The 12,343-nt window shown below is 37.5% G+C and overlaps 1 protein-coding gene across 1 annotated transcript in view; it reads left to right on the top strand.

Annotated features, from left to right (window-relative positions):
* The window catches only part of NKAIN3 (sodium/potassium transporting ATPase interacting 3), a 358,032-nt gene that overhangs the window by 316,463 nt on the left and 29,226 nt on the right, over nt 1-12,343 (top strand). The gene's annotated exons all lie outside the window — the stretch shown is intronic.

The following is a 12,343-nucleotide window of genomic DNA, read 5'->3' as shown; positions in this document are numbered from 1 at the left end:
CGTAGCTGCTGGGGATAACAGGTAAGCAAACAACTGACCTGGACATATGGCCATGGAAACAAAAACCTGCTCTCAGTTTATCCTTTTTCTAGTCTGAAGTGCTTATTAATATGGCTCAGCACTACATATGTTTGCAAAAAAAAAATCCACTGCTTGCAGTGATTACTTTAGTGCATGTAATATTTGTTTATTTATGCATGTAATATTTGTCACTGAATATCTGAAAAAAGTTTCATGGTATTTCAAGAGATCATCAGGTCTCACTTTCTGTGCTGAGACAAGATCAAGCCATCTTTCATAGATGTTCACACAATCTGTTCTGCAAAGTCTGCCCATGCCGGCATTTCCAGTCTTCCTCATTAACAATTCTCATAACTAGAAATTTTACCAATCTAAGTTTTCTTTGCTAAAAATGAAAAATATTTTTTTCACCCATGTTTTTCATTCAGTGAACAAGGAAAAAAATTGATCACATTTCTCTCTAGAATTCTTTTTCACATATTTGAAAACTATTATCATACATCCTGTTGATTACCATAGTCTTTTCTTCTCCAGATTAGCTGTACTAATTCTTCCAGTTGTGACTTTAGGTCACTCTTCCCAAGCCCATGATCATTGCCATTGTGCTCTTGATTCTCTCCAATATTTCCTGAAGTGTGGTGCCCAGCAGAGAACATGGTACCTAAGGTAGACTTTAACCACTGATGTTGTCCTACCTTATACTTGCACTAAATTCCCAAAAATGCATAATTTAGAAATTTCACCCACTATATAATAAAAAAAAGTTGAGCAGTGAGCCTCATTTATATCTTTGATAAAATGACCTTCTTTCTTCACGGGTTGCTTCTGCTCTCACAGTGTGACCACAGAGCCTCCTTAAGTCTGGCCCTCTTCTGTGTTGCCAGTCTAAACTATGATCGCGTCTCTGCTGGCATCTGTGAGGCTCTTCCCCAGGCACCTGCAAAGGTTGTACAAAACTCAGAAAACAGAAATCAGACCAATTGTTGTAGCTAGTTCCAGGTAAATGATTCCTTCTTCATGTCTGGAAGCTGATCTGATAACAGATGATATCTTGCCTCATGTATATTATTTTGCTACTGAGTGAATCACTAAAAGTCACTTTCTTCATTCAGAGACTCCTTAATATGAAGGGAGTATTGTGTAGCAATGCTAGAAAATGCCATTTTCCCACATTCTACATAGCAGCCAGAGGCAAAATGATTTTTCAATTACTTTTGCTGTAAATGAAATATGCAGAAGGTATAGATTCTCTCTTAAGGAGGTCAGCGTGGGAATAGAAACAGTTACAAGCCAGTAAAAGATACATCAGTACTAGTACCTTAGTCATCCCTTAGTAAATGTTTATGTGAAATGTGTTATGCACCAGTCTAATGTAGCCTGAAATTACACTGCGGATTAGAAACAGGAATGTTCCTCCTGCACGCTGGCCACGGTTTGCCTGCTGCCTCACGCAATTGCTCCACGAGGCCACGTTTTGCCTGTTGAGCAGCACCTGACTGTTGAGGGGAGCTCATTAAAATCTGTGAAGTAACTGTACAAAAAACACATCACCAAATGCGCAGAGAGGTGACGCAGCCTCACCCGCAGGCGTCTCTTGGGGGATTTTCTTCCCTGGCAAGGTACTGCCGGTGTCATCGCTTCCCCAGCGCTGGGTTGTGCAGCCATTACTGCCTTATTAACTGGTTTAGTCCTACAACCTCTCTCTATCTGGTGTTGACATACACTTGTCGCACAGTGTGTCACCATGCTCACACTATTAGTCATGGATCAGTCCCTTCTCTGGCTCGCTGCTCAGTTACAGGTAGATGCAAGACAGGTAGAAATTCAAAGAAAAGCCAAGTAACAGTAGGGTTAATAGTGAACAAAGGTGGGATGTGAGTCAGAGGCATCGGAGTTGCAGATGTGTTTCATGCAAGCTATCAGTCTCTGATTTGGAGTAATTGATGTTCCCTTTGAACACAAGTGCCTGAGAGAAACATCAAATGAAATAAAAAGCTCAGAGCACCTTCCAGGCTACCTGGAAACCTGCAGCAGGCTCCAGCAGCCTTGCAAAGCAGCAACAGAGAGAGTTGTGAGCAAGTTAAGGAAATCAAGTCAAGCTGGCTATTTCTGATATGAGAGTCAAACATACAGTCAGCGATGCAGCACCATTGATCAGTCGAGCACAAAGCTGTGCTGACCTTATTGTCTGGACGACCAGTTGTCTTCCTACAGGGGCTGTCTGAGCCCAGGAGCACTCGCCTTTCCTCGGTTAACCACGGTCCAATGTCTTAAGTCCTCTTGACGAGGCTGTTACTGAAAGGAAGATGAAAGCATGGGAACAGCTGGTAGAGCCTCTGATACTGTTGGTTAGGATGCGGCATTGCAACAGCACAGGGTATATAAGGTGGTAGGCAATTAAAATCGGTTTCATTCAGAAAACACGAACGAGCTACTCAGCCTCTGCTTTTGCAATCAAGCTTGCTCACCATTAAAACACTGCGCTAATGACTGCTTCACAGGTTTGAGCATAGACCACCTTGTATAATTTAATAGGCATCATAAAAAAGTCTAATTGAGCACGCACATGCTTCAAATGAACCTCTGGGACCAGTGTCTAAGGAAGACCTGCAGGTTGAAATGAGGCTGGGAAATGATCCCAGTTTGAACTAATCTCATTATATGGGTGCTATCTGAAAGTGTGATTCACATGCATGCAGGCACTTTTCTTACATTTGTGGTTTTTTTCTGCCTTATTCCTTCATTGTAAAATGCTTTTACAAGCAGAAAAAAAAAGAGGGGGATATTGCACCTTGCTGACCTGTATCTTAGCTTTGTAATGTTCAAAGTGCTCATAGGACTATAGGATCTGCATGTGAATTGCAGGTTGATAGGTATCTTCAGGAAAGAAGAAGCAATGTAAATAAATGAAGATTTTCGTAAGAAACTAACTGCATTGGAACTTTACATTCATTAATATTGTCCTCCTTGGAAAAGCAAACTTTTTCAGGAACAATTTTGTAGCTATTATAAACTGTCACCCTTTCTCAGGCTTTGTTTCACTGCTTAATCCAGTTGGCTCCATGGGCCAACTGCTGTCTGCTCCCAAAATATTCAAAGAAAAAAATTCATATTAACCTGAATGGTTAATATGAATGAGAATGTATGTTCTCAATAGTTCTAGTATTTCCTTCTGTCTGTGCATTGGTTTTGTGGTTGAATTATACAGGTATGAGCCCTTAGAAGGACAATGTGTGTGATATATTTTTATAATTATAAAATAATAAATAAAACCATATTATATATCTTGTAAGTATTTATAAGTATATACATTTGTATAATTACTTAGGAATTCGAGGTTGTGGAAATGTACTTAAAAGTGGGAAAATAATTTTCCTACAATCAATTCAAATTTTGCTTTGCTACAACAGTAAGTAATCAGACTTTAATTATATGTTTTGCTAGAGGGCATAATCTGGCTTTGTTGGCAAACCCTTTCTCCCTTTTTTGGCTAAACTACCAAGTTTACTACTACTGTAGGTTGCAAGTAGAGTTGGCTGAAAAATCTTAAATTTATAAAAATGTTTGCAGAATTTTATTTTCAAAGTTGTCTTTACTCATTTTACTTGGTTAATATCTGTTCTTTAAATGAAGAATAGTTTAAAGGTTATTGGAATTTTGTTAGGTTAATTTTGGATGAGATCTTTTCAAAGATCAATTTGGAAAATTGCTTTCTGGGAAAAAAAGATATAGGCTGAAAATACTTTTCCCTATTTAAAATAAATTAGCAGAAATTTTTAGTGTGCATAATTCTGTTTGAATAATCACCAGATGTATTTGAAAAGACTTATTTTGTTCCGATTAAATCCAGATACACTGTATAGCAGCAGCAGCAAACAGCATCTGCTGTTAAATTTGCAAATGTCTGAAACTTGTGATACAGATGCTTAAAGAGTAAAATCGTTCTTTGTTTTGGTCAGTTTGAGAAAAAGACCTGTTAATTTCACCTAACAAAAAAGAGGCAAAAGAAATCCTGAGGCCCAGACTCTGACCTTAATCTCGAGAGTCCTGGCAATGCCTTGTGGAGAAATTTAAGAGGTTACTGCCTAAACACACTGGCAAAGGAATTGTCTGCAGGATCTTTTTGTCAAGAGTCCCACTAAAACACCATTGAGACACAGTGAGAAAGATAGATACCTCTAAGTGTTGATCGGCATCTTCATGCGCCTCTGCATTCTCAAGAACACTGCTCTCATTTCCATAAAACATCTTTTTCTGTGAGATCTCTCATGTATTTCTCACAAGGCTTCTTTTTCCCAGTTGAACATCTTTGCTGGAGTCAGAGCAATTGAATTCAAAATGCAATGGCCTTGAAAATCTACCAGAATTGTCACCTCTGAAGTGACCCTTGCTTCAGGCTTTTTTAGGGGTAGGTCTCTGATCAGCTAATTAGTTTGCCTCAAAAGTCATTGTCACTTAGAAAAGCTCCAGAAGGGGTCTAGGATGAAATTAAATACCTGCTCTTTTCATCACTAATCCACTCATATTTATTCAAGATATTGAGCAGCATGTTTTCTTATATTTATCCAAGACACAGATATTTATATATGATACCTGCGTTTCAGAGCACATGCAATTTTTTGCCATTAAAATTAAATTCTGTATATGCTAGATCTTAATCAGGCATTTTTTTGCCAGCATTTCTGACTGGCCAACTTTGCCTAGTTGACATTTTCTTTAATATGAAAAAGAAACAACAATAAAGAACTAGGGCACTGTCTATAAATACCTCCTGTGTTGCCCTAATACACCCAAGGCACTGTTCTTCCGTCAAACAGCTGGTTAAAACCATCTCACTTCTTGTTCTGGGCATGGCAGTAAATTGCAACAAATCTCTCAGCTTTAGCAAAGAAAGATGCTTGGGGAAACCAGAGAACTCGCTGGCTCAGTGTCCTTGAGAATGAGTGATCAGAGGAAACTGGAACTATCAGGAAATACTAGGCAACCCTAATTTCTCTGCATGACCTCACTGATTTTCAGATGGAAAATGGTGAATCTGAGCAATTTGTTGCCCTGTTTCTTGCCCTGAATGGTGTCGCAGAGCCTAGGCTGGCTCTGCCCTCCCACCCTCTTTCCATCGCTGCTCCGTTTTCTTACAAGTGAAGGTAAAAATTAACAAGCCATTTAAATCACAGGTGCAAAAATAATAGTTCTTCCGTTCAACATCCATACAGGGTCAGAGAAGTCTGCTTCAAAACATATAATCCAGTTCTAAATGATGGCTATAATATTTCCCATTGTTTAACATATGGGAAAAAATCTGATTCTCATTCTGTCTCAGTATCACAAACATTTTCTGATTCTTTCATCTTTTTAATCTTTAAAGTTTATTTACTTACATATATAATATATGTGTATATGAAATATGCTGATATACCTCTCCAAATTAACACTCCAGAGCCAGGAAAGTTTGCTACAGCTATAAGAAGAGCAAAACATGACTGCTTGCTCAGAGGACACTGAAGTGCACAGAGTCTAAAGAAATATTATTTACTCACTATTGTTATATCCTTGAGCAAAATTTTATTTTTCCTTTTTCAATTTTGTACCTCCTGAAATATATATTCTTTTATTTCAGCGCTTCATCTAAACAATGCGTAATGGCCAACAACTGAAAATGAAAATTAAAGAAAAGGAACATAAAGTGGGTTAACTTGCCAATTTTAAATCTGTCGTAATACGTTTGGTTTTCCTGATTAAGTAGATTTACTTTAAAGGTGTCAAGTAGAAATTCCTGCTGTTATAAAAAACAAGTACATTTTAAGTAAGTCATACATAAAAGTATAGAACTGTAAATTCAGGGGTCCGGTGTTATATTCCCACTTCTAGAGTCTTGGGTGATTTTTTTTCATTCTTTTCATCTTTCCACATATGAAAGCTCCATTTCTTACATGCATATATCTATTTATTTTTCTCAAAATTTTTCTTTGTTTGCTGGCATCTTCTCATACTGAGATGGAAGAGTCTGGATGTGGCTTTATCGGTGCTGTGTAGAAAGGGGCTATCGGTGTCCTAGCATGCACTCTTTACGCATAGCCTGCTGAAAATCATACTGGCTTCCTTTGTTTCCCACCACAGATTCACATCCATTTTACTAACCTGTATCTCCCCTTGGTCTCTCCCAGCATTATTGCTTTCCGAGTATTTCCATCAGAAAAGTTATGTTTTAGATTATTATTTTCAGAATGTGCTGACCTGCTTTTTTTGCCACTTGAATCTCAAGCTCCCGTTCTTGCCCATATTGCCACCTTCTTCCTTGCTATCCTATTTCCTTTGCTTGTAGCTTTTTCTAGTTTAGCATAATGTGCATATTTGGGAAACTATGTATCTGTTTTTCTACACCACCAGCAAAGCCATGTGAATTAATTTGATCTTCCCTCTGAATAAAACATTAATCACTGCACTGACTGGACTGGGTGGTTGCTGCTCCGAGGGGTTCTCTGAGCCTTACTCCAACTTACTGCCTGTATTTGGACCAACATATTAAAACTCAAATTATGACTTTACTTAAGATTAGCACCTTTTTTTTTTTTATAAATAGGTTTAGGGTTTGGGGCTGGAGTAACTGAATTTCTGAGCATTCAAAAATATTCTTTTTTTTTAACCTTCTAAGGCTGTTTAGAAGGGTGAAGCAAGGTAATGTACTTACCGTACAACTAATTTATGGAATTGTGTCATACATATGGATTAATTCTGCTGCTACTTGGGAAATGTGAATTAAATAATTAGCTAATGCACATATACATTTATTTTAATATCTAATATGTTTATTACATGCATTCACCTTGTAGTATGTGTTTTAATTCACAGTATCAAACATATTTTGAATAGAAGTTTTTTATTTAGAAAATATGTATTAATGATATTGTGATGCACAAAGAGCTATAAATAATCTTATAGGCAGTTGTAACATGTTGTTCAAATATTAATGAAATCATATTAATTTAATTCCTAACATTGCTCAATTAATCTTAAATGGCATAATGCTAACAGTCTCACAAGGATAAAGCCTGCACAGACACTGCCAAGAGAATAAATGAAGAGAAGAGGAGCACATTCCATTTGTTTAACTGCATAACTGAAAGCTCCCTCTGGACTGGAGAGAGTAAAGGTCTAATTTTCTTCCACTAAAAGACATTTTCTCTTCACAGAGAGTTGAAGGATCTACTAGTCTCTATTCATCACTGCTGCAAGACTTCGTTAATATCTATTTTCTGAGAAGTCCCAGCTAACAGTAAAAGGCTTAGGCTGTGTTAGAAAGCCTATCAGAAACATTGCTTAAGGAATTAACATGCATTTTTAATGAGCATGGCCTTGCTTCCTTCTCTTGTCTGTCCTGTGACAGATTACACATTTCAGTCTTATCAGAGCATGCTTTGCCCTTCCAGATACTGCCCTCCAGTTTTGTTGCTATAAATAGTTGTAACTTCATTTTTGAAAGCAAAGAAGTCCAAGAAGGCTAAAAAAGGGGATGATTTGTTGTTCTCATAAAACACAAAGAAAAAATAAACCCATAGCCTTATCATGGCTTTAGATAACAGTGGAGGAGAACAGAGGAATTCAGAACAGTTATAAGGGGAAAAGTAAGAAGATTAGTTTGTGTGCAAGAATACTAATATGAGCATAAAAGGAAGGAAAGGAAAACTAATCAAAACCAACTTTAATATTTTGTATCAAAGTAACTGAAATAATACAGTAGTTGGAAAAAAAGACAATATGAAAGAAGCTTGTGTAGAAGAGGTGCAGCAGTTTTGCTTTTGGAAGTATCAACATTCCTGAAAACCGAGAGAGAGACGGAAAATGATGTGAGCAGGGAGTCACACTGTGGATGAAGAGATGTGTTTGAGAGCCGTGACTGTGGACAGCATACAAGAGACTATAGGAGCTGATGGGGAGGAGTAATGAAATTAAAAGGTATGGGGATGAGGAAAGGCAGTGAGAACACCAGGAGGAGGAGCAAGAAGGCAGCAGAATGGGTAACACCGAGACACTGAAGCCGGCAAAAGAAGCAGCTGATGTCACAATCGCAGGGTCTGAGACACAAGGGATGATGGAGAGTGAAGCAGAGAACATGGAGAGAACACATTTTTTTTAGAGGAAATAAGATAGATGGCCTTATGAGAGATAAAGGGACTAACATGGGAAAAATAAAAGAACATGTGTCCTATCTCTGTCTTTGAACCTAGCCAGAAGGATTCATCATATCACCAAACTATAGAGAAAAGCAGTAGGATTGCAGCAGCAGGATACGCAAGGTCTGTTTGACAAAGACAGGGCTGGAAAGTGATAGTGGTGTGAAGCAGTAGCCTGTGATGTTTAGAGTTCCCACTAAGGAGGGGAAATGCAATATGCATTTTATTGTAGCCAGTAGTGTGTATGCTGTTTCTCTTGACAGCTTCTCTTTGTCTTGAATTTTAGTTGAGTAATAAGCCAGATGCTTCTTGGTTCCCCACAATGTATGTGGGAAGAGTCACCACTGCTTTTATCTTCTGCTTCTTTGCCCTGAGAAATCTGGGTTCAGGAATGCATTTGGATTTAAAGGCTATTTTCAGAGAAAGGAGGTTTCTTGGCTCTGAAGAACAATGTTTTATCTTCTCTTGCTTTAGCAATACAGCACTCTGGCAACTGCCTTTTAGACATTTAGACAGAAAGTGTATCCTAGAGCTCTTTCAAGAGGTAAGTAATCCAGGACTGCAGAGAAAGAAGCAAAGATGATGATGCTTCTTTGGCATCACTTGGAATACATTAGGTATGTGCAAACTCAGGCTTTATTGAAATAAGTGTGGTGATTTTGACTCTTAAAACAATGGAAGGTATGAGATGGGATTGAGAAGCTGGAGACTCAGGCCTAGAAATCTTGGCTCATCATTTAAGGATGTAAATAATCCTTAAATATGTTCATAGACTTATCAGCTTGAATTATGTGGTGCTACTTACCAGTGAAATGCTCATGGGAGGAAAAACCAAAATGAGGGTTAGAAACACAAAGCTTAAAATTGTATCTGAGCAACTAAATTTACCAGTATGTATAGGGAGATTAGACCAGCCTGTAGTCCTGAAACTGATTCATGCAGAGTGCTGTTATTTTTTGTCCTTTTTAACATGCTTTCATTTTTCTTGTGGATTTTTAAATGGAAAGCCCACAATGAATGAGTTCCTTAGGACTATCAAAAGACATACTGAATGCAAAAATACTGAATACAGAGTTATAATATTCTCATTAGAAATGGTCAGCTAGACTTCAGGAATATTTTGTTTAACCAGGCTCAATGGTAATGGCAATCTCTATCCACTGATGTAAATTATTAGCATCTTCTAAAAGCCCCTGACAAAAATTGACAAGCTAGGCACTTCCTAGAAGCATAAGATATGGATTCCAGAGGTAGGCATAGGACAGCTGCAAAATTAGTTAAAACATCATAAATATAGAATGAGGATGCAGAAAAATGGAAATAATTTTGTCTTTTTCAGTAGGTACTTTTGAATCCCTTTCCTTTCTCTCATTACTTGATAGTGGCTGTGAAAAATCTGGTCTATTTTTATTACATACATATTTAAAGGACAGAATTTTGAAAAAATCAGTCTGTATTTCTGTCTGTGTGGTATCATGCAGATGTTTAATTGGGGATATATTTTTCACCTACATACAAAATGGTATGTTCAGAAATAAAACAGGATTGATTTTCTTTTCAACACAGGGTTTGCTTATTTAATTCAAATGTGGTCAATCAATATAAATGTATTTTAGCACAACAAAAGCAAAAAGCAGAGACATGGAGAACCACATAAATGCACATATTAGGAAGGTTAGGAGCTGACAGAAAAATCCTCTAAACTTAGTTGTGTATGAGTGTTATTTTTAGTCCACTCTAGGTCAATTATTCTGTTCATGCTAGGTAGTAACTCTAGAAGAAACATGTCCATAAAGGAAACTTGAAGGAAAACAAATCTGGAACAGGTGCCTGAAAATTGCAAAGCCATTATCATATTGAGAGCCATGACTATAAGAAATGGTCCAACAGTCACAGCTGAAGAAATAAGAAGACAGGAGCTGTTTAAACAAGAATTAAATGACACCATGAGGGAGTGAAGGATAGTGAAGTCCACTGCTAGCAGATGAAACAAGCACTGCAAGTATTAATTGTTTCTGCTCAGCCCTCCTCCTTCCATATATCAAGATAATTACACTCTAAGTTGTCTGATTAGAAAAAAGAGAGAATGGTTAAAGTTCAGAGTCTGAATGAACACTTGAAAATACTCAATGGGCTGTCTAGCAGCCCGTACTTTGTGCTTACCATAATAACAAATGTAACATGCTATGCCTCTTATTGATTTCAGGAAACTTTGTATCAGCTTTCCAGTGTAAGAGGGTACTACAGCCTCACTGTTATATGTGTTAGACATCTGCAAAGCAATCACAGGAAATTACAGGGTAAGGTGGTGATGGCTTGTAGCGCTTCAGTAATGCACACTGAAAATACAGCTCTTTTAATGCTGCTGTACACTCACTCAGACCATTGCTGTCTGGAGGTGCCCCAGAACAAAAAGAATGAATTGCAGTGTGTTCCTACTTACACCATTGTTAAAGCTTTCATTTCAAAGCAAGCGATAATTTAATTATTAATAAGAATTAAAAGTCAGGAATGCCAATTTTGTGTGGCATAGTTCATTCATACAAACCGAGTGCGCTTCGGCAACGATGGTATTTCAATGTAAGTAGCAAGGCTTAACTAAATCCTAGGCAAACATTTTTCTTGTAAATCAATGATTAAAAATACTGGGCTGGATTTATCAAAAGGAGAATGGGTATTGTGCAAGGTTTTCATTTTTTTGAAACTATATGGCAGAAATGAATCTTTTCATATGATATTCAGGCACAATGGCTAATGGCCAAATTTTGATATTTCCAGAAAACAGATACATGTGAGGATATGGCACAGTCCAAATCAATGTGTATTTAAGTATTAAAAATGCATTTTTTACAACAAAAGCCTTACATATGCCCTTTGTTCTATTTTTCTCATATACTGCTCTCACTGTCTCCTTTTTTAGGTAACTATGAGGAGAATATGATCTCCTTGTTATAAAATGTCAGCCTCTCATTAAATTCTGGTGTCCATCTTTTCTCTCATGAAAAATACATAGCTCTATGACTCTTTATGCACTCATTTATTTATGGTGTAGGGAAGCTCGTACTCCCCAGGCCGTAACAGCTCACTCTCTGATTCTCCACTGGGCATGTTTCTGGAGCACCAGATTCAGTTTTTTCTGATGTTGTTGTTTTCTTTTGTTTTGTTTTTTTAAAGCAATGAACCTCAAGGAGAGAGGTTAAAGGGAAGCAAAAAGACAGTCTGCTTGCCTTCTCTTTCATTTCCTCTTTCCATTTTTCCTTGGCCAGCTTTCACTGCTAAATGTCTACCTAGTGACTCCTCGCCTTTTCTCCATGAACACTGGATACTCAAAAATAGAGTACGCTGTGCTTTTACACTCTGCTCTGTCTTTTATTGCAGTCGGGCTTCTGACAAATATTTCTAAATGTTCTGAAGATACGTTAGTGCTAATGGTCACTGACCTGCATTTCTCATATGGATTAGGGAAAATAAAACTGAATGAAGTGAACTATAATAGTCTGTTATGGTTTTGGGTTTTTTTTCTTTTTCTTTTTAAAAGGAAGACTCTGAAGTGAGAAGTGCAGATTCATGTGGCATTTTCACAGCCATAAATATCTTGTCCCACTGACTGTAGTGGAGTATTTAAATCTCAAAATATTTTCCTGGCCAGTTTTCATTTCTATTCTGTATACTTTATACTCCCAAGATTTTTGCTTGGCTGTATAAAGAAGTGCTAGCATTCAATTAAAAGATACTGCATGTCTATCAGTAGTGACTGAATATTGCCTCTGGCTATCAGGGTATCAAAGAGACAGCTATCTGTGCTTTTTGGGATCGGTCCAGGTTGCTGGCTTTCTAAACCACTGCAAGTAACTCTGTAAGTGAGATAGATAGTTAATGAAAGCAGCAATTATCCTTTACTATGTCTTTCAGGAGTATATGGCAAACCAATCGCTACTCTAAAGTGTCATTCTGCATTAATATGAGTTCTTTTATTGTGTGTCAGGCAATACATTTTATGCCTTTGGCAAAGATAGTGTCTTTGGTGCTGAGAGAACAGCACATAATACTACACCTTGGAAGAAAAAAGCTATGCCAAAAGGAGAGTATGGGCTTAATTCTCATTTCACACTTATTTTATGCTGCTGTATTTCTACTGCTGTTAGCTGAGC

Source organism: Gavia stellata, chromosome 3 (genome assembly GCF_030936135.1).
Source record: "Gavia stellata isolate bGavSte3 chromosome 3, bGavSte3.hap2, whole genome shotgun sequence".
Lineage (NCBI taxonomy): Eukaryota > Metazoa > Chordata > Aves > Gaviiformes > Gaviidae > Gavia > Gavia stellata.
This window is presented reverse-complemented; position numbering and strand designations above follow the sequence as displayed.